The following is a 22,634-nucleotide window of genomic DNA, read 5'->3' as shown; positions in this document are numbered from 1 at the left end:
TGTGCGCACCCTCCCCTCTCCCATGGCGCGCGGCGTCCGCCATGGAAGCGCCCGGTTCCGCTGCCGGCGTCTCCGGGCGCCGCGACCCCGGCTCCCCGCGGCGGTGAGGGGGTAGAGAGACGCCTAGCGGCGCGCCTCCCGCCAGGGCCCGGGCCCCGGGAGAGAGGAGGCTGGTCTGGCCGCCGGGCTGACCAGGGACCCCTCCCCCGCTCGCCTCCCCGTCCCCCTGGGGGCGCTGCCGAGGGGCGTCCGCCACCCATGAGGTGTGAGCGCCCGGCCGCGCCCGGCGCCCGCCGCTGAAGCCCAGGACGCGCGCCCGCCGGCGCCCCCCGCGCCCCCCGCCCTGAGCCTACCGCCCTCCGCCCCCCAAGATGTGGCACAACGTCGGGTTGACCCTGCTCGTGTTCGTGGCCACGCTGCTGATCGTCCTGCTGCTGATGGTGTGCGGTGAGTGGGGCATCGTCCTGGGGCATCTGCGCACGGTGGTGCCCACGCGAGCCCGGCGGCTGTGCCCACTTGCTTGTTCTGCCTGTGTTTGTATTTTTTTTTTTTTTTTGAAGGCGTGGATGTTCAAGTTTCTTAAATCATCTGTTGTCCAATTCTCAGGACTGAGCTCACAGATGTACCCCTGACCAATGACAGGCCCGCTGGCATCATGGAAAGGAAAAAAGAGCAAGATCCAGGGCTGGGCATCTTGACTAGGGTTAAAACAAATACTGCTTCACCGGCAGCGTCTGCTCTTGATTGCCATTCTTACCACGGTCTGCCCAGATTTTAACCTTGGCCTGTATTCGAAGGTGAAGTGATTAGTTACTCCTTTTTTTTTTTTCTTTTTTCCTTTTTTTTTTTTTTTTCTTTCTCACAGGTCCTGACCTGATAGTAACTAGAGATTTCTCTACCTTCCTTTAGTCATGCCTAGGGTACTGAGTTGGGTTTTAAGCACGTATGAAATTGTTTACTCGGAGTTCAGACTTAAGCTAAATTCCAAACTGAGATGTTGAGACTCTGCAGAACTTAAAAACACGGGCTATATTAAACTGACAGGGTCAGGTAACCTAATTCTTGAGTTCTGTAATAATAGTGCTATTTTGTTTGCTGTCGATTATTTTTCTTCTTGCAATGAGAGGACGTTAAACTTTCTATCAAGGTAATGTTAGTGCAGTTTCACATCTTTTGATTTCTTTATATACAATAACTGATAATCGCAGAAGGTGTTTTAGGGTAACTGAGCAGTTGTGAAAATTGGAAAGCAGATGTCAGTGATTCTTTCGTCATTACAATATTGAAATATGGGTTCAGATTGTTGAAATACTGGTCAGAATTCAAAATAAATACCGCAGGGCCTGGTCATTACACGATTAATGTACTAAATGCTCAATATTGGATCTATGTTTGGAGAACTGTATGCCCTTGTGCATATGCACATATGTATATTTGTATTTTTATGCTTGTATGTACATTTTCAATTTTTTTCCTTTGCTTTAATGAAGTACCAGAATTAAAACTTCTAACTTACAGCCTTTCTTTTCTGATAATAAAAAAAAATTCCTGCTTGTGATGTCAGGACTTGGGGCTAATTGTAGAAGTTTGAGATTCTTGAAGTAAGGAAAAAAGATTTTTATTTGTTTGGATGTGAAGCAGGAAAATTTGTTTTCTTTTCTAATTTGAAGGTAGAGCTACCTACAGATGCGGGTGTGACATGTAGATCATACCACACGTTGGGTAGAATATTTGCCAAACTTGCCTTTGTGTTACCAAAATTCCTAACTGCTACATATATATTAGCCTGGTTCTCTCTGATCCCAATAGATATTTGACTTTAATTTTACTCATTTTTGTAAAAATGTGTTGCCTTTGGTTTCACAGAACTTTATGGAATGATAGGTAAGGTGTGTTAAGTAAAAGAACATCTTATTTTGATTGGAATAGTCAAGAACTAATAGCTATATAAAGTAGTAATTTGAAACTTTTTTGTTGGGAGAGCTAATGATGGGATAGCTTAATGTTTTGGCTTTGATGTGCCTGGGGTTTGGGGAGAGAAGGGATCCAAACAGACTTGAAGAGAGAAACCAGGACATTGTATTATTGATAGTTTGCTGAAATTGCCTTAACAAAATACCACAGAATTTTTTTTTTTTCTCACATTTTGGAGGGTACCAGTTCAAGATCAGGTATCAACAGGGTTGAGTTCTTCAGAGGCTTCTGTCCTTGACTTGTGGATGGCTGTCTTCTCCCTGTGTCCACACGTGTTCTTTCTAATATCTGTATCTGTGTCCTGATATTTTCTAATGACATCAGACATACTGGATTAAGACTCCACCCATAGGAATTCACTTCATGTTAATTAACTCTTAAAGGCCTTATATCCAAATGTAGGCAAATTGGGAGTTAGAAATCTATGATAGAGGTCTGCTCCAAAAAACTCATAGTCTAGTTTGTTTTAGAACTCTGACAGGCTTTCACATAGTGAATTTTTAATTTTCGATTTTTAATTTTCTGGTTCAGACTTGAGGAGAGTTCCTTTTGTCCATATTGGTTGTATTTACTTTCTTATTTCTCATTCTAAAATGTTTTCCATCCCCACCATTCATGGAAACTGCCCCTGTCAAGGTCAGTCACAAATGACCTCCATATTGTCTAGTCCATGGTTACTCATTAGTTCTAATTGTTCTTAAGGAACTCTTAAAAAACAAAGCTCATCTGAATAAATCTAATGACTTTATAAATGATTCATGAATCAGGCAACAACCCATTTAGCAAGTAGAAAAGCACTGCAAGGAATTTGTACAAAATGGAAGGTTTTTAATAGTCAGAAAGTGGTGGGCTAAAGTTATTAGCAAAAGTATGTGGATTATTTTATTCCACATACTCAATCTATAGAGGTGAGCTTTCCCTCCATTAAATAGTTCTTTTGGCTTTTTTATATTATACTTTCTTGTATTCTTGCTACCATAGTGGCAAATTTGATTTTCGTCTCCTAGAATTTCTTAACTTTTTGATCACAGTCTAAGGTAGAAAATGCATCTTAGATTATTTCAAGTACATTCATAAGTCTACAAATTATACCTATTTCTGTAAATAAAAATTTTATGGACTAGTACCCATTTTCTGTTACAGTCCTTTATTATGTTGTAGTACAAATATGTATTTTTTCCTTTTCTACTCTCTCCCTATGGTGTCTTAGATTTAAATATATAGTCTTAGAGCTTTAAATATTACTTGTAACTAATGATTAAAATTAATGTCACCAGTTCTCACTTCTCTCCAGAGCCCCAGGCTCATGCATCAGTTTTTATCACTTGATATTTCCACTTGGAAATCTAATAAGCATCTCAACTTAATGCATCTAAAATAAAACTTGATTTCTACCATCTAATCCTCCATCCTTTCACTCTCGTGTCTTCCCCATCTCATATGTGAACAGTCAGGGATGTCAGTGCCCTCCTGATCTGCCCTTTCCTCTACTCCCCTTCCCCTTCAAAAATATCACTTCCTTCTGGAAATCACTTCAGTTTTTTCCTCTCTGAAAAATGTGAAATATGTTCTTTTTTCCATATCTGCCACCACCATCATCATCATCTTTCACTTCCTTTTAGTTGCCCAATTCTTACTTTTCAACTCCCTTTTCTTATAATCCACTTTTCATATGCTAGTCTCTCTTGTTAAGAAAATATGTTCTCAAAAGTTTTAACAAAAGGAAGTTTCACAAGCCAGTAGTACTAAAAGGTGTAAAAAAAAAAAATAGTTCCATTCAATCTGTAGTAACTGTTCCCACTAGTTATTTATTTCCAGTCCTAAATAGTTTATTCATAGCTATTTCTTGATTTTAAAATTTTAGGCATTATGTATTAAACATAGTAGAATCTCCATTAATAATGACAATTTTTAGAGCCTCCCTGGTGGCACTGGGGGTTAAGATGCAACCTATGAAGCTATCCTATGAAGCCATCCACAACCACTACAGCACCAGTTCGATCCCCGGCCAGGAAGATACTCTCCACATGGCACAGCAGATCTCTCCTGTCTCTCCTGCTGCTCCCCTCAGTGGTGTGTTTCAGTCAGTCTGCCTGTTCTGCTCCCCACTCTGTCTCTGGTGAATCTTCTTACCCCCTACACCTCTGGCCTGTACCCCATTTCTTGTATGCGCACATAAATAAATCTTTAAGAAACATGACAATTTTTAGTTAAGTGGAGAGTCAACATTTATATTTCGAATGTTTAAGTAATCCCTGCTGGTCAAATATGACTATACGCTTTTATAAGTTTTTCCATTTTTCTTGAAATAATTGCCTTTTAAATTTATCTAGTTTTATTTTATTTTATTTGTACTTCTACATTGTTATTCATCTCCCTCGGCATATTTTTCCATAATCTCACACATCTGTCTGTAATATTTCCCATAGATTCAAATGAATTGCTCCTTTTCTACCCCCTGGTCCTCTCCAAGTCCCATTGCTCTCCTTCCTTCTCAATTCCTATCATTATCAGCCTTTTGCTTTCTATGCTGTAATCCCAGTTTTCTGTATCTATCACATCATTGTTTTTCTCAGTTTACACTCTTGTTTTATTGGAGCACATCTTGTAATGATTTTCTAAGAAAAAATGCATGGTAACAATTTTTTGAGCAATTTATTTTTCTGCTTTTATACTTCCTTGAAACTTTGAGTAGATCTAACATTGCAGATAATTTTCATCCAACATTTAAAAATTATTACTTCATGAATTTTTACCTTCCTGGATACAATTTTGAAAAATCCAATGCTTTTCATTTCTTGTCCTTATAAGTGACCTGGTTTTTCTTCTTAGGTGCTTCCAAAGAATTTATCAATTTTTATATTTTACATTTTTTTAAAGTCCTAAGAAATTGTTGCTTACCCCAAGTTCACAAGGATTGGAGTTCTCTCTTTCTTTGTTAGTCTAACTAGAGGTTTATCAATTTTGTTTATCTTGTCAAAGAACCAACTTTTAACCAACTCTTAATCAGTCTCTTCATAGCTGTAAACTATTATTGTGTTGTCATTGTGCTTCTCTTTTGTTCTGTTAGTAATTTTTGTGTTATGTATTTTGGTGCTCCATCATTTGGTGCATATATATATTTGTAAATGTTATTTTTCTTGTTGTTTTACACCCTTTCTTATTCTTAACATGATTACTGTATTTTTTAATTGAAAATTTATTTTATCTGATTTAAGTATAGCTGTTTCTGACTTTTTTTGATTATCATTTCCTTGTAGGATTGTTTTCCAGGATTTAAATCTGTGCTTGATTTGATGGTAAGATGAGTTTTATGCAAATGGCAGAAGGTTGGACTTTGTGATATAGCCCAATCAGCCACTCTTTCCCTTTTTATTGGTGAACTCAAGCCACTTACATTTAACGTGTTAAAAAAATTTTTAGTTTGTCATTTTATCTTTTAACATTTTTCTCTTATGTTTGTTTATTTTCCATTTCCATTGTCTTATGTGTTACTTCTGTTGAGTTTTATTTGATAATTTAGGTGTCGGGTACCTGTATTTATTTTTAATTGCCCCTTTAGTACTTCTTTCATGTATGACTTGGTGATGATATATTCTTTTAATTTTAGCCTTTCACTGAAGCTCCTGCCTCTTCCTCTGTCCTAAGTGGTATTTTTTTTTTTGTAAAGATTTATTTATTTATGCATACAAGAGGTGGGGCACAGTCCAGAGATGTGGGGGTAGGGGGGATGGTGAGAGGATTCACCAGAGACACAGTGGGGAACAGAACAGGCAGACTGTGTGAATACACTGCTGAGGGGAGCAGTAGTGGTTGTGGCAGGAGAGGTCTGCTGTGCCCATTGGGTTGCTCCTTGGCTGGCCGGGGATCAAACTTGTGCAGCAGAGGCTGCAAATTGCTCCATAGTGCGGTGCTTAACCCCTTGCACCACCAGGGAGGCCCCCTAAATGTTAATCTTACTGGTAAAATATTCTAGGCTGGAAATCTTTTCTACCATTGACTTTTTGCCTGTAGGTCGCAGACTAAGAAGACTGTAGACAGTCTAATAGGTGTTCAAGTATAGGTTACTCTTCTTTGTCTTGATACTTTAAAATTCTGTCCCTGCCATTGATGTTCAACAATTTACTTACATTGTATCAATTTGATATTATTTTCTTTGTTATTTTTTGGACCTTTTGGATCATGATGTCTGTTATGTTTCCCAAATGAAAATGGTTCTCAGCAATTATTTCTTTAAATGGATTTTCTGTGCCTTTTTCTTCTTCTGGGATCCCCATGATACAGATGTTATTTCTCTTTAGGTTATCCCAGAGAGCTCTCTACAGTGTTACTATTATTAATTTTTTTTTTTTTTTATGTTTTATTTGTGTGTTCTCCACTGGTGCTTTCAAGTTCTACACTAATTTCAGTACTTGTATTTGTCTGAGTTCTTATCTGGCTTTATTGCTAAGACAAAAGGAATTTGGAGAGAGACCCAATCAAAGATTCAAGCAAGGGACATTTATTGAGTTAACTTCCCTGAGCCCCATTAACAGCCAGAGAACAGCGGGGGTTCTGGTTGTTGGGGCCTGATTGTCAGGACTGGGTGGGAAGTTGTGGTTTTTAGCAACAGTAAACACGACAAGGTTCCAGGGCCCCTGTATCAGATCCATTTGTTCCAGTTGTAACAGTCTCATTTCTCTCCATCTTTATTGTGTTCCTGTTTTATACCCTTTTTTCCCCTTAACTTGACAAGCATGGTTGTAATTGTTACCTAAACTCTGAGCATATTTCGTAGTTCTGCTGAATGAGACTTACCTACAGGGTTTTGTGCTTCAGCAGTTACAATAACTCCTCTGTCTTTTCATTTTCAGATTTTATGAGTTGTGGTAGGGAGAGTTTCCTTTTTTTTAATAAATTGACTCTCCAGCAAGAATCTGGATATGATTCTAGGGTTTTTTTGTTTTGTTTTGTTTTGTTTTTACCCAGGATCTTTAGGTACCTTTTACAGAGCTGTGCCTTTGCACCTCTCAGATGACCAGGGCACTAGTGTCAATGTGGGGTAATAGGAAGGAACCAGGGTAATACCCACCAATAGTTCATGTCCAGTTATCATCAAGTGTTCAATTTTGCTACATTGCTATGTGTACCTGGGTTTTGTGATAGAGATCCACTCTAAACCCCTCTCCTAGGCTAACTCCTCAGCTAAAATATCTGTACAGTTTCATGTCAGCCTCAACCTCTAGTCTGCAGTGAGTAATAGATGTAGCACTTGGTGAGGACAATAGTTAAGACAAAGCCATAAGGTGGGAATTGTTTTCCTTTGCTTTTGGAGTACAGTCTAACCCTGGGTGTTTGCTTCTGCCATTGAGATCCAGGTGCTTAAGTTATCGTTAATGAGAACATTCAGTTATCTCAGTTATGGCCCTCAGTTATGGCAGGTGTTTCTGGCATAGCATAGTCTCAGGCTGCCGGTAATAGTCTCATCTATGAAGAGACATAGGTGTCTGGCTCTCCCTTCTTGTTTTTGCTCCATCTGTTCTAATTTAGACGTCTCAGACTCAATCTAGTAATTGTCACTCTGCATACTGTAATAGTTCTCCAGTGATGTACCCTCTGTTCTATATGCCAACTGTGTGTACCTCCTTTGCCAGTGTTTTTAACATGCTAGATGTAGGCATGTATGCTGAGTCAGTAGCAGCAGGGGAAGTTGTATACAGCAGCTACTCCTCTCTTATTTGTTATAGTGCCCTATATGGCCTTAATATGGCCTTAATCACAGTTTTAGTTTTTCTATCCCCATTTGCCACATCATTGGTCTTGATGTATGCGGTGGTTCTCCCTTTATCTTTCAGGGATATTGACATTTTCGTTAATTATAATTTGGTTATGAATGTGCAGGCGATGAATCTGACCACTTCACTATGCTGCCATCTTACCAGATCCCTCTACCAGTAAATACCCTTTTAGCAGCTTTATCTGGCACTGTAATACTTTTCTTTGTTTTTAATTTGCTAAGTCATGATTTTCCTGGTATATACCCACTGAAGTTTTAATAATAGTTCTTTTTTACAAAATGATTATTTTTTGTATTTTTTCTCTTTGACCTACAGGGAATTTTTAGTATCAGCCTTTGTTCAGACTATTATTGTTCTTTGATAAATAATCTATTGTGGAAGCATTACATCTTTACCACTTTTAGGTACTGGGATATGGAAACTCCCCATTCTCTAATCTCTTCCTCTTATCTCTGCCTCCCAAATTGCAATTATGTAAGAACTTAACTCATTTTACTTGAAATATGACTTGTTTAACTTCCCTTAATATACTGAATACCTCTGTTATTCTTATCAATGCTACAATTAAAATGCAATTAACTTTGCATTTCCACCCTGCGGTTATAGTAATCATTGTAAAAAAATCAAACACAGTGGGTATTTGTTCTTTTTTGGCTGCCCAGCAAATGAATTCCATGTCTGCATTAGGGGAATTCTCTATTTCATGTTCTTGTCCCTCCACCCCCAACCCTTGCACACTTTACACCTAGTAAGAATGGGGGGAAATGTGCATACTTTCCAAGTTAGCTTATCTCTCTATATAGAGGAAAAATTAAGGAGCTGTGGATTCCAGAGGTTTATTTACCAGGTGTGGGTGGGGAGGAGGAGTAGTGAATAATTTACTGCTCCAAATGCTGAAGCTTCTTTCACTGGCAACCACACTGAATTTTCACTTGACATTAAATCCCTTACAGTGCTTGCAATGATTAAAGAATTTTGGGCTTGTTTTATTAAAATTGGGAAGTGAAGAGTTGGTTACCTATCCAGTGGCCCCTATTTTTCCCAGAACTGACTGCTACAGCTATCATCAGGTCTTTGTTTTGTAGATTTCTGTGCTGTGAGACTTTGCTTTCTATTAACCATCCCAAGAGCACTATAGTGTTTTAGGATGGAAACCCCAGTGGTGACAGCTACAAATAAACCCCAGTTTATTTTCAGTCAAAAGGCTTCAGTAATTTCCTTCACTTTTATTTATGATCTTTCTATACCTTGTAGTCACTGTTGGAATGTTTGCTTTTTATGAAGTCAAGAATATCATATTTGAGCTTGATTATATTTCCTTGATGATAAGTTACCTTTGTAATCTCTATTTAGCATAATACTTTGGGCAAATGAATTCTTTTAACTCTTAGGTTGGGTTCTCAAAACCAACCTAATGGTTAGAGGTTTTCCTTAGTATCTGTTGAAATCAACTGGCCTTATTAATTTAAACCAATTAATGGCATTGGTGTATTTAAAGCATACAAGTCAATATATTATTCATGATTTCCTTTTCAATTTCTGACCTACTTTTCTCCTGACTTTCCTGATTATCAAAGCCATATGTGTCCGTTGTGGAAAAATTTGATGACTATTTTAAAAAAAACAGTGTAAGTCCCCACATTTATCTACAGATTCAGTGCCCTCCTTAAAAAGTTCTTGTTGACTTTTTGGCAGAAAATTGACAAGATAACCCTAACATTCACATGGAAATGCAAGGAACTCACAATAACCAAAACAAGTCATGAAAAGTTGTTGGGCTTACACTTTTAATTTTAAAACAACGCAGAGCTACTATAATCAAGATGCTGTGGTATTGGCATAGGGCTAGATGTACATTCAATAAATTGAGAGTTTAGAAATGACTGTAACATGGTTATTTGCCTGCAACAGAGATGCTAAAACATTAAGGCAATGCAAATAAAAGTCATAATGATATACTACTTCATACCTGCTAGATCACTATGTATGATAGATTTCATCTACATCCTCACAGTTTTTTTAGACTTCATCCACATCGTCTCAGAATAGAGAAGTTGAGACCAGCTTCTCCCCTTAAAATAAATATAAAAAAATAAGTTTTGCTAAAAGAAAGACTCAGAAGTTTCCTACAGAGTCCCAGAACTTTTGTCAGAAGACTTGAACTGTTGTTGATGACTTGCTGTGGGGAAGAAGGAAATGGTGAAGGGGAATGTGACTGGGAAAGTAGATACCCCAGCCAGCAGAATGGGCTGGAGGTGGGCACCCTGGGACACTATGAATTTCTCTGGAAGAACTTTTCAGAGAGAGTGAGTGCAGTCATATGTAGGCAGAAGTCTGACTTAGGATATTGGAAACTTCTTGATTGGCATGGGCAACAAATATCTTCACTCAACTACCTTCCAGAAGTAAGAGATGGAAGAGTCACCAGATACAGCCAGGACAGTCTTGATCTTAGACCCAATAGCAGAGAAAGAAAACGATGGGTAAGAGAGAACTCACCAATCCCTTGGACAGAATCTAGCAGGTATGCAGTTCTTGCAGCCTCAGTCCATTGGAAGCAATGTGTCATTGAAAACAGTGTATCAGTGGAAGCAGTATGTCAGTGGTGGAGCGGGCTTTGGTGGCTATTAACTATGACCTTAGCTTGACAATAGCTCAAACAGGTGCCTCCTGCCAGCCTGGCTTAACTAAAACCTGGAGTATAAATCTTGTGGGCCAGAGCTAGGCCCCCTCACCACAGGATTCAAGCTTCATAGATTATAATAAAATGGCAGAAATGAGCAGCAGGGAGATGGGGTGGAAAGTTAGGACAACTGAACCACTGAACAGAGTTTTGCATGAAGAGAGAAGAGGCAGAGGTAAACAACTTCACTCTTCAAACCAAGATTGAGTATTTAAGTCACAGACTTCCCTCCTGCCCCCAACTTCTGCCAGGACAAACCAAGAAGAAAAACAAAACTAAACCTACAGTGCCTCAACCACAAAAATGCAAATAAGGCAATACACAAGCTTATTAGGAAGCAAGGAATATCTGAACACAAAATGGAAAAGCAAAAGGAGAAAAAAATTCTGTGAATTTCAATAACAATATTAAAAATGCTAAGTGAGTTAGTGGGAAGTAAGCCAAAGGCAGATAGGCAGGTGCAAAATCTTAGAAGGGAGATACAAGAACAAATAGTTCTTCACCAAAGAGAATGAAAACACTAAAAGAACACAGGAAGAGATTGTGAATGAAGACAAATATAGGAAGTGCTTTAAAAAGAATTAAACTAGCAGAAGAATATCAAAAACAGGAGACTCAAATGTACAAATCACGCAGTTTGGATAAAGAGAAATAAGACATAGAAAAAATGGGGAAACTCTATGAGAAATACCAGATTCAATCAGAAGGGAAAACAGGATAATGGGTTTTCAAAAAGTGAAGAGAGAAGGGAACAAAGAATCTACTCAAATAATAATTGAAAATTTCCCAAGGCCAAGGAATGAATAAAGTGTGGATTCCAGAAAGTAGAGAGAATACCCAAATTTCGAAATGCAGAATCATCATTGACATCATTGTCAGAGACATCACTGTCACATTATCAAAAATCAAAGATACAGAAAAAGAAATCACAGGAACTGGGACAGAGGTAATTTGCAAAGGCATCCAACCTAGCCTTTCCTCAGTTTTTTGCCTCAGACACTCCTCAGGCAAAAGAGGTTGGAAAGAAGTGTTCACAATCCTAAAAGACAAGAACTGCCAGCCAGGAAGACTCTATCTTGAAAAATTATTCAAATATGAAGGTGAAGTAAAGGCTTTCCCAGATAATAAATAAATAAATAAAGCTAATGGAGTTTATCACCACCAGACCTGCCCTACAAGAAATGTTGAAAGGAGTTCTACAAGGAAAGAAAAAACACAATTCAAAATCCTGAAAGGAGTAACAATAAAAATATAAGGCCAGAAACATGAGCAAGAATATTGAGTCAACAACAAAACATTAAAGGGAAGAAACAAATAGACAGAACATGTAGTTAAATGTCACAGAGCAGACAAGCGCTCATAATAGACTTTTTCTGGGTATAACCCCTCTGGTAACCACTTGCTAAAAATCCAGAATAGAGGGTCACAGATGACAAAACAAAGAAACTGATAGAATCATTAGGGAAAACCATCCAGAAAGAGCAGAAAGAGACAGATGGGAAAAGAATAAAAGGATAAAACAGCAAAACAAATAAGAAGAATGATTGATAATCAGCAGGATCAATAATCACTATAAATGTGAATTGCTGAAACTCACCAGTTAAAAGGCATAGAATGGCAAAAGTGGGTTAAAATGTTTAGCCATCTATACTTTGTGTATGAGAGACCAATTTAAAGCTGGAAGACAAAAATAAACCTAAATGTTGGAACAAGGTTTTACATGCCAATAATCCATAGAGAAAAGCGAAAACTGCTATTCTCATATTGGATGAACTAGATTGTCAGCCAAAAAAACATAATCAGGGGCAAAGATGGGCATTATGTAATGATCCAGAGAACAATTCATCAAGAAGATAAAAATGTTACTAATATTTATGCACCCAACACATGGTCACCTAGTTATATAAAGCAACTATTAACAGACCTAAAACAACATAACAACAAAAATGAAATTTTGTCAGAGACCTCAGCATGCTATTGACATGAAGGGATGGATCATCCAGATGAACTGTTGGACCAGATGGATTTCCTGGACATATACTGGGCTTTCCATCCTGAAAGAAATGAGTACACTTTCTTCTCAAGTGCACTTGGGATATTCTCAAGAATAGATCATATACTGAATACAAACTGTGTCTCAGATAATGTATGAAAATATAAATTATATCAAACTCTCAAATGCCAATGGTATAAAGCTAGAAATTAATTACAAAAAAAGAATACCAAAGCAAACCAAAAATATAGAGACTAAAAAAAATGCTTCTGAGCAACTCCAGGATCAAAGAAGAAATCAAAAACTATCTAGAGACTAATGAAAGTGGAGAGACAAGCTACCACATTCTATGGGATGCTCTAAAAGAGAATTTGGTAACAATAAAGGCCCACATTAAAAAAGAAAGAAAAATCTCAAGCAATCTAAATCTACAACTGAAGAAAGTAGAAAAAAGAGAAGAAATGTACCCAAAATCAGTAGAAGAAAGAAATAATGAAATTAAGACAAAATAATTAAGTAGGAAAAAAGTCTAAAAGATCAGTGAAACCAAGAGCTGATTCTTGGAAAAAACAAAATTGACAAGCCTTTACCTAGTCTTATGTGGAAAATAAAGAAAACCCAAATAAACGGGATAAGATATAAAAAAGGCAATTACAGCATGTGGTACAGCTGTATACCAGATCATAAGAATCTATCATGAATAGAGTATGTGTGATGTTTCTATGCAAACAAACTGGACAATCAGGAAAAAAAAGTTCAAATTTTTAGATTTACACAACCTTGCAAGACTGAATCTGGATGAAATAGTCTGTTTAAATGGCCCAACCATAAATGCAGAAATTAAGTGTAATAAAAAAATCTCCCTAAGAACAAATGCCCTGTACCACATGCCTTCTCCAGTGAACTCTTATAAACTTCAAAGAGGACCTACTGTCTTTCCTACCCAAACTCCTAAAGAATATCAAGAAGGGGGGCCTCCCTTGGTGGCGCAGCAGTTGAGCGCTGGGCTACGAAGCTGCCCGCAGCCTCTGCAGCGCCGGTTCGATCCCCGACCGCCGCCGAGGGTCCCACATGGCGCACAGACCTCTGCTGCCGTGCCTGCTGCTCCCCTCAGCAATGTACTTCGGTCCTTCTGCCTGTTCTGTTCCCTGCTCTGGCTCTGGTGAATTCTCTCACCCTCCCATGCTTCTGACTGTACCCAGTGCTTGTATAAATAAATTAATAAATCTTTAAAAAAAATATCAAGGAGGGTGGAAAACTCTCCAACATTATCCTAATCCCAAAATCAAACAAAAACAGTACAGAAAAGAAAACTATACACCAATATCCTCAATAAATATAGGTGCAGAAATCTTCAACACAATTCTAGCAAACTGAAGATAGCAAGATACTAAGATAATCTTCCACCCTGACCAAGTAGACTTCAGCCCAGGGATACAAGGCTGGGTCAGCATAAATTAATGTATCATTGTCATTCAGCAGATTAAAAAAGGAAGATAAAAACCATATGATCATTTCCATAGATGCTGAAAAATCATTCAACAAGCTTCAGCATTGATTTCTGATAAAAGCATTCAATAAAATGGGAGTAAATAGAACTTACCTAAACATTACAAAAATCATATATGACAAAGGCACAGCCAACATACTCAGTGGTGAAAAGCTGAAAATATATCCATTAATTTTTAAAGCAACACAAAGATTTCTACTGTCACCACTACTGTTCAAGATAGTGTTGAAGGCCCTACCTGGAGTAATTAGGCAAGAAAAAGACATGAAAGGAATCCACATTGAAAAAAAAAAGCGGAATTGTAACTCTTTGCAGATAATGTGATAGTGTACATGGAGAACCTAAAAAGACTACAAAAAAAAAAAAAACTGGAAACAATAAATAGGATACAAAATAAATACACAAAAATCAGTTCCATTCCTGTATGCAAACATGTGTCAGAAGAAAGGAAAGTAAGGAAAACAACCCCATTTACAATTACATTAAAGGTTAATGTCCTGAGAAACAACATAAACAAAGATAAGATTGAAAATAATACTCTAAAGAAGGAAATAATGGAATTGTAGGATGAATAAAGATTTAAGAGGAGATGAAAAATATAGAAAAGTATAGAAGTAGAATAAGCTAGGAGTGAATCAATAATTGTGAAGATACAAATTTATACAAAGGAGCAAGATGAAAGAAAAATAGGAATGAAGTAAAAAAAATGTAGTGAAGAATCACTTTGAGGAAAGACAATAAGAGAATAATGGGTATTCCAGAAGGGGACGAGTGACAGAAAATGTCAGAGAGTATATTTAAAGAAATAATAGAAGAAAACTTACCAAACCTTGAAAAGGAAATAGGCAAATCCAGGAGACAAAAAGAATGCTAGGGAACCTAGACAAAATGAGACCAGCACCAAGAAATATAACAGTGAAACTTTCTCAAGAGTTCAAAATAAAGACTATGAAGTTGCTAGTGGGGGAAAGCAAGTGAGTTCTAAAAAACTCACTTCACAAGTGAGTTCTAAAAAGCCTTCACAGATTAATTAATTCCTATCATGTGTGGACACTTTCAAAAAATTGAGAAGGAATAGTCCCAAACGTGTTTTATGAGAAATGTGTAGTAGCCATTATGTTAATACCAAAACCAAGCAACAAAAATAAAACTACAGACCAATATCCCTGTTGAACACAGATGTAAAAATCCTCAATAAAATCTTAAGCAAACAGAATTTAATGATGCATTAAAAGGATCATACATCATGATCAAATTGGATTCATACCAGGAACACGAGATAGCTCCACATATGAAAATCAGCATAATTCACCACATTAACAAAAGGAAATAAAACTGTATTATCATAGCAATAGATGATGAGAAAACATTTGATAGGATTCAGCATCTGTTTATAATGAAAACACTTGAAACATTGGGGAATCAATGTAATATATCTTAACATAATAAAAGCCATATACAGCAAACTTACATCTGACATCATTCTCAGTAGTGAAAAACAGCTTTTCTGCTAAGGACAAGACAAGGATGCTCACTCTCATTACTACTTTTCAACCTTATTTTAGAAGACCTAGCTAGAGCAGTTAGACAAGAGAAAGCTATAAAATGAATCCACATTGGGAAGGAGATGACGCTATCATTATTTGCAGATGATATGATTTAGATTAAATATACATTTAGAACCCTAAAGAATTCATGGAAAAACAATACAACCAGTTTTGCAAATGACAGGCTATAAACCAACACTTGAAAATCAGTTTCCTTCTTATGTGCAAACAGTGACCTAGGAGAAGATACTAAGAAAACCATCGCATTTATGGTCTCACCAAAAAGAAAAGGAAAAAACAACAACTTGGTAATAACAATGTAGGTGAAGGACCTTGGTAATAACAATGTAGGTGACGGACCTATTCAAGGACCTAAGACATTGTTAAAATAAATAGAAGACAACACAAAGAATTGAAAAGCTATTTTCTGCTCATGGATAGGAAGCATCAGCATTTTCAAAATGGCCATCCTATCCAAAGTAATTTACAGATTCAAGAAAACCCCAATAAAAACCTCATTGGCATTCTTCAAAGAAATGGAAAATTATAACTGATATTCATATGGAAACACAAAATACCCTAACTAGCCAAAGCTTTCCTGATGAAAAAGGGAACTTAAAACTACACTATAAAGTATTAGTAATTAAGCAGTATGGGTACTGGAACTAAAATAGATACTCAGATGAAATGAATAGAATTGAGAGCCTAGAAATAAAATCAACACATTTATGGACAGATAATCTACCACAAAGGTACAAAAAATTTACACTGGAGCAAGGAAAACCTCTTAAATATATTGTGTTGGGAAGATTGGACTGCCATGTGCCAAAGAATGAAATAAGTTCAGTATTTCACACCATACATGAAAATCAACTGAAAGTACATAAAACACATGGATGTACGACATCAAAACATAAAATACTGCATGATGTAACCTTCAGAAATATCTTTTTAGACTCATCCCCACTTGCCTGGAAAACAAAGGAGGATATAAGCAACTAGTACTACATCAAACTGAGACACTTCTGTACAGTGAGAGGGACAGTAACCAAAATGAAGAGATACCCCACTGAGTGGGAGAAAATATTTGTACAACATACATTTGACAAGGGACAGATATCAACAATCTACAAAGTAGATTGGGCAGAAGAGCTAAATAGGTATTTCTCCAGAGAAGACACATGAAAAAGTGCTCATCATAATAATCAGCAGGGAAATGCAGATCAATGCCAGAAGATACTACTTCAAACCAATGAGAATGGCACATATTAAAAATCTAGACACAACAATTGCTGGCAAAAATGTGGTGGAAAAGGAACCCTATGACACTGTTGGTGAGAATGTAGACTGGTCCAGCCTATGGAAAACAGTGTGGAGGTTCCTCATAAGACTAAAGATGAATCTGCCATACTACCCAGCAATTCCTCTCCAAGGTGTGTACCTAAAAACACAAGAACACTAATTCAAAGCAACCTGCACTCCTATGTTTATAACAGCACTATTTACAATAGCCAATGTATGGACACAACCCACACGCCTAAAAGCAGGTGAGTGAATTAAGAAGACGTGATATATACAGTGGAGTGCCTCTCAGCAATCAGTATAGTCTCATGCCATTTGCAGCAACGTGGACGGAGCTGTAAGGGATATGCTAATCAAGGTAAGTCAGATGGAGAAAGATTAATGTGATATAGAGAAACAAAGGACCAGATGAAAACAAACTTTAAAACCAACCCTTGTAAGCTGATCGTACATGAGACATCCATGAATCAGGGGGAATTAGGAGGAGACAGGGAGGGATGGACAGGATGGAGAGAGCACAGCTGACTGTGGTAGAGGACTATGCATGCTTTGGTGGAGGGAGGCTTATGGTGACCACACCTGATGGGCAAAATCTTATATTGTCAAAATAGTAACAAGGATGTAGAACAATGATAGCAGATTAATTTTTAAAAAATTAAAAAGAACAAAATACCAAAAATATTCCCTTGAAAGAAGACTATTAAACTGAAGCATCCAGTGGGTGAAGGGGTGAAGGGGGAATGAGAACAAAGAGGGACGGGAGCACCGTTGCTGATGTTCTAATCTTAAGTCTGTGTGACTTACTGGGGGTATAGTCAGGTGGTGATACTTAGGGGCAAGAGGATCCTTTATTTCCAAAATACCAAAAGCAGTATAAGCCAATGTTACCTCAATAAAAAATAAAATAAAATTTAAAAAATAGAATGGAAACAACAAATGTTGATGAGGATATGGAGAAAAGGGGATTCCTCTACTGTTGGTGGGAATGTAAGTTGGTACAGCCTCTGTGGATGATGGTATGGAGATTTCTTAAGAAAATCAAAATGGCAATCCTGTGATCAGGCAGTACATTTGCTAGGTAAAAAACATGATAACTCTAATCTGAATGTAATCTGAACACTGCTTTTTGTTTATAGCAGCAACTTCCACAATTGTCAAGTCATGGAACCAACCTGAATGCCCATTAACAGACAAATAGATTGAATATATTGTGGAATATATTGTGGAATATATTGTGGAATATATTGTGGAACAAATTGTGGAATATATGCTCAATGGAATACTACACGGCTATTTAAAAGATGAAATAGTGTATTTGGGGACACATTAACCTTGAGGTGATTGTGTTCAGTGAAATTAGTGTACAAAGTGAAAGATAAGTAGCAGATGGTTTCCCTCATCTGTGGAGTATTAATAACCAGAATACAAACACAGGCAAAAATACAGCAGGAAAAGATCTTGCATTTAGTGAAAGAATTTAATGGTTGCCAGTGCAAACAGACAAGAAAGAGAAGGGAATTTGGGAGGCAGACAGATGGCATATTGGCACTGGTGGTTTGTTGGAGGATAGTGGCACATGTCCAACATATGGAGGAGTAAAAATGGAACCCCCAAATTAAAAGAAAATGTATTCATTAAGATGTAGAGGCAGTGGCCTCCCTGGTGGCGCAGGTGGTTAAGCACAGTGCTATGAAGCTATCTGCAGCCTCCAAGGACACTGCAGTATGAGATTGGTTCCCCGGCCAGCCAGGGAGCTACCCACATGGGGCAGCAGACCTCTCCTGTCTTGCCCACTGCTCCCCTCAGCAGTGTATTTCAGTAGATCTGCCTTTTCTGCCCCCACTCTGTCTCTGGTGAATCCTCTCACCCCCCACCTCTGACCTGTACCCCAATTCTTGTATGCCTAAATAAATAAATCTTAAAAAAAAAGATGTAGAGGGAAGGTAAAATGTTGCAGCTCTTTGGAAAACAGTGTAGCAGTTTCACAAATAGTTAGGCATAAAGTTACCATGTGATCCAGCAATTCTGGCTCTACCCAAGAGAAATAAGAACAGGTCCATACAGAAACTTTTACACAATGGTTATTACAGCCCAAAGTGGAAACTTTGTAATAGCTAAAAAGTGAAAACTACACTGTTGCCTATTAACTGGATAAACAAAAGTATAGTTAGCTATACAATGGACTGGTATTCAACAATAAAAAGAAAGAAAGTCATACATGGAAAAGTATGAATGATAACCTGAAGAAATATGCTAAATGAAAGAATAAGGCTATCTAGTATGATTCCATTTATATGAAATGCTCAGAATATGCAAATTCATAGAGAAAATGAAACTGATGATTGCCATTGCTGGGAGAAGGAAGGAAGAAGTACAAAGTGACTGCTAATGGGTATAGGGTTTCTTTGAGGGTTTATGAAAATTTCCGGAATTTTGACAATGGTGATAAGCTAGTATTACTAAAAACCACTGAATTGTATAGTTTAATAGGGTGAATTTTACATTGTGTGAATTGTTCCATAATAAAAATAGACAACAAAATGTAAGTTTTTTTAGATCCCACAGGGACAACCACAATTTATATTTTTTGAGCATTTTATAAAATATTACTACAATGCCAGACATTCTTAGATACCTGCCCATTTATTCTATACAATAACTGAATCTTCTATCAGATTTGGGAGTCCTGACTCCATAGTTCTTTCCACTAATTCACTGAGCCTATTATTACAAAAGAAATTTGGGTGAAACAAGATCATGCTAGTTTGGAATATCATTAAAGTGCTCTTACAAAGTTAGATGCCTTACTCAAACATACTGTTGACCTAAATATGTTTATAGTATGGTTCAGTTACTATATGATTACTCCCTGGCCGCCCGGGCGATCAGACTTGTGCTGCGGACAACTTCATAAGTTGCTTCTTAACCCCTTGCACCACCAGGGAGGCCCATCCATAGAGTTTGTTAATTATTATTTTATTTTATATATTTTTACATTGTTTTTCATTTTTGTACAATGTATGCATGTTCATCTTGGTTATAGTCCCTGTGAAACTCCCACCACCCATTCACCCGTGACAGTGTGGTCCCTTGTGCTCTTCCTACCCCTGTTTTGATCCTACTCCCTCTCCTCCACTGCAGAATGTCTCTGGTTTATAGTTGCCTGTTGATTTTGATTTTTACTTTATTATAGTTACTCCCTCCCCCCCCACCCCACAATCCCATATTTGGATCCTCTACATCCCTCCTGTAAGTGAGACCATCCAATATTTTTTTTTTCTTTCTGGCTTATTTCACAGAGCATGATCCCTTCCAGCTCCATCCATGTTGCTGTGAATGGCATGTTTATCTTTTTTGATTGTTGAGTAATATACATAAGAACTGAAACCATAAAATATATAGAATAAAAATGTAGGCAAAACACAACATGACATAAACCTCAGTAACATCTTTAAAGACACATCACCCAAAGCAAAGATAGTGAAGGAAAGGATAAACAGCTGGGACTACATAAATTAAAGAGCTTCTGTATAGCAAAAGAGACATTAGCCAACACAGACACCCCACTGATTGGGAAAAAATTTTCACTCCATACATTTTTAAGAAAGAAACAAGTAAAATTAGAAACTTTCTGAAAGTGACCTATCTTGCACTAGTGAAACAGAGTAGAAAAGCTCGTTGTATTTTGCTTTTATAAATGTTAGTCATCAGAATATGTCATGATCTATTGCTTTTCTTTGAGACAAAAAAGTTTTTTGTTGTTTAAAAAAAAATATTTTATTTTTTTATTTTATTTTTATATAAGCAAAAGGCACCAAGAAGATACACTGTATGAAAAACTTTGTTACAATGGCTAATACTGTTTGTTTTATGCTCTTAACATTTTGGAGCACACAGTCATGGCATGCAACCTCCAGAACAAATAAGTTCCCTCTAATTGAGAGGATAACTTCAGTCTAGTGGACAAAGGAACATATCCATTAATCATGTTTAAAGTATATCAAGGGCACCTTACACATGCAGGGGTGCCTGTGCTGATGGACAGGACTTTTTGAGTTATGGCAGGATCCTTATCACCCACCCCTGACAGGATCCTCATCACCCACCCACCACTGTCATTCTTGTGTCAGACTAATGACAAAAGATGTCAGGGGGAATATGTCACATGTGTCTTTACTAAGATCAGTAGAGTTGTGTGGGGATCACTAGTACAGGTTAATACAGGTGAAAGAAACAGTGAGGACAACGACCATCCTCTGAGGTTAGGACATTTCCTGTCACATGCCTCAGATGGCATTTATACAACGTGGAGTCACTTTGGTTTTCCTCCACATGGGTTCAGAGGTTTTATCCTATGACCTCCATTGTTGATTACTGTGTGTTCCTTATTGTGGCTTTCTAAAACTTAATGACCTTACAATTCCTAATGAAAAAAAATTTGGTATTTTTTTCCCCATTTCAGCTTTTGCCAAATGGTCCTGTATTTTCTCTTCCAATTTAAGGGTGGTAGCAGCTTCTTGTTCCTAACTTCCAAGTTATTTCTTTACTTCTCTTGACTTCTCATTTCTTTCATCCACTGTGTAATCAATTCCCTGTCTTAAATGTGCTTTAATTGAAATGCCTTAGTTTCTTCTTTCTGAGTGCATTGTGGCTGATACAGTTGTTCTCAAATATTTTTTAAATCACCTCACTTAATCCTCACAGTTCATTCAACTCTGTGAGCAGATATTATGATTCCTTGCCCCAATTCGTACATGAGAAATGAGGAATTTGAATATTGAGGCATGATATAACAAGCGTAAGGCCAAACAGCAATGAGGGACTATGCTGGGATTAAATCCACATACTCAGGTTTGGTTGCTAATTTTTTTAAGGAGAGTTACTGACTTTAATGATTTTAACATGAGAATGCTGTGTGTGTGAGCATATACATTCATATATATAACATCTCCAGTTTAAGGTGCCAGTGATTTGGCTTTATTCTTATCATATAATGAAAGAAAATATATTATTTCTTGAAATTTATGAATACCTTGGTCTTGATGGAAATGTTTTCACTGAAGTGGAGTTGATTCCTGCCATTTAATATCCCTTGTATTCTTGTGGAAGCAAACTTGTTTTTAGTAAATATAAGCATTTAGTAAATATAAGCATTGGGTGTCCAAGTAAATAACTAAGTGTACTATTTCTTCCCAGAAAAATGCTCTCAAAAATTTTATTTTAATATAAAACCGTTTTTACTTAGATTCATAATCTCATTACAATTGTAATGTACATAGACCAAGCTTGTATTCTAAATTCTGTAAAGGCAAAAATCTGTTTTTGCCCTCTCTGTATAATCCCAAAGTTTATTCTTATGCTTTGCCCATAGTGAATGCTCGATAATTGTTGAGCAAATATACGTTTGTAATCACATATTTATATTCTATGTACTGTTTTGCAATATACCTCTCCACATAATTGGGATATTTTCAGTTAACATTTTTAATAATTTTTCTTCATGTTTTTGTCTCTTCAGGTTGGTATTTTGTGTGGCATCTTTTTTTATCAAAATTCAAGTTTCTGCGGGAATTGGTGGGAGACACTGGATCCCAGGAGGGAGATCACGAGCCTTCAGGGTCTGAAACAGAAGATGATGCTTCCTTGTCTCCACATAGGATCAGATCTGCTCGTCAGAGGAGGGCACCTGCTGATGAAGGCCACTAACCCCAGCCATATCCTGTGTTAGTGAATGATGAAAGGCAATTGGGAGCCTCTGTCTTTCATGACTTTTGGCTTTGCAATTTGCTAAAAGATTGAAGAACACTTGTACTTGGACTTTAGATTTTAAGTCCAATTCAAGAAGATT

At 37.3% G+C, this 22,634-nt stretch overlaps 1 non-coding gene across 1 annotated transcript; it reads left to right on the top strand.

Moving 5' to 3' along the window:
- The first annotated feature begins 409 nt into the window (after positions 1–409).
- LOC119251947 (uncharacterized) lies at positions 410–22,343 on the top strand. The gene is made up of 3 exons (XR_005126667.2): positions 410–447; positions 607–797; positions 22,305–22,343. It is a non-coding gene; the product is annotated as an uncharacterized LOC119251947 (transcript).
- The last annotated feature ends 291 nt before the right edge of the window (positions 22,344–22,634 follow it).

This window comes from Talpa occidentalis, unplaced genomic scaffold, assembly GCF_014898055.3.
Source record: "Talpa occidentalis isolate TD23 unplaced genomic scaffold, MPIMG_talOcc4v2.1 talOcc4.2, whole genome shotgun sequence".
NCBI lineage: Eukaryota > Metazoa > Chordata > Mammalia > Eulipotyphla > Talpidae > Talpa > Talpa occidentalis.
The sequence above is the reverse complement of the archived record's forward strand: the minus strand, read 5'-3'. Positions and strand labels throughout refer to the sequence as shown.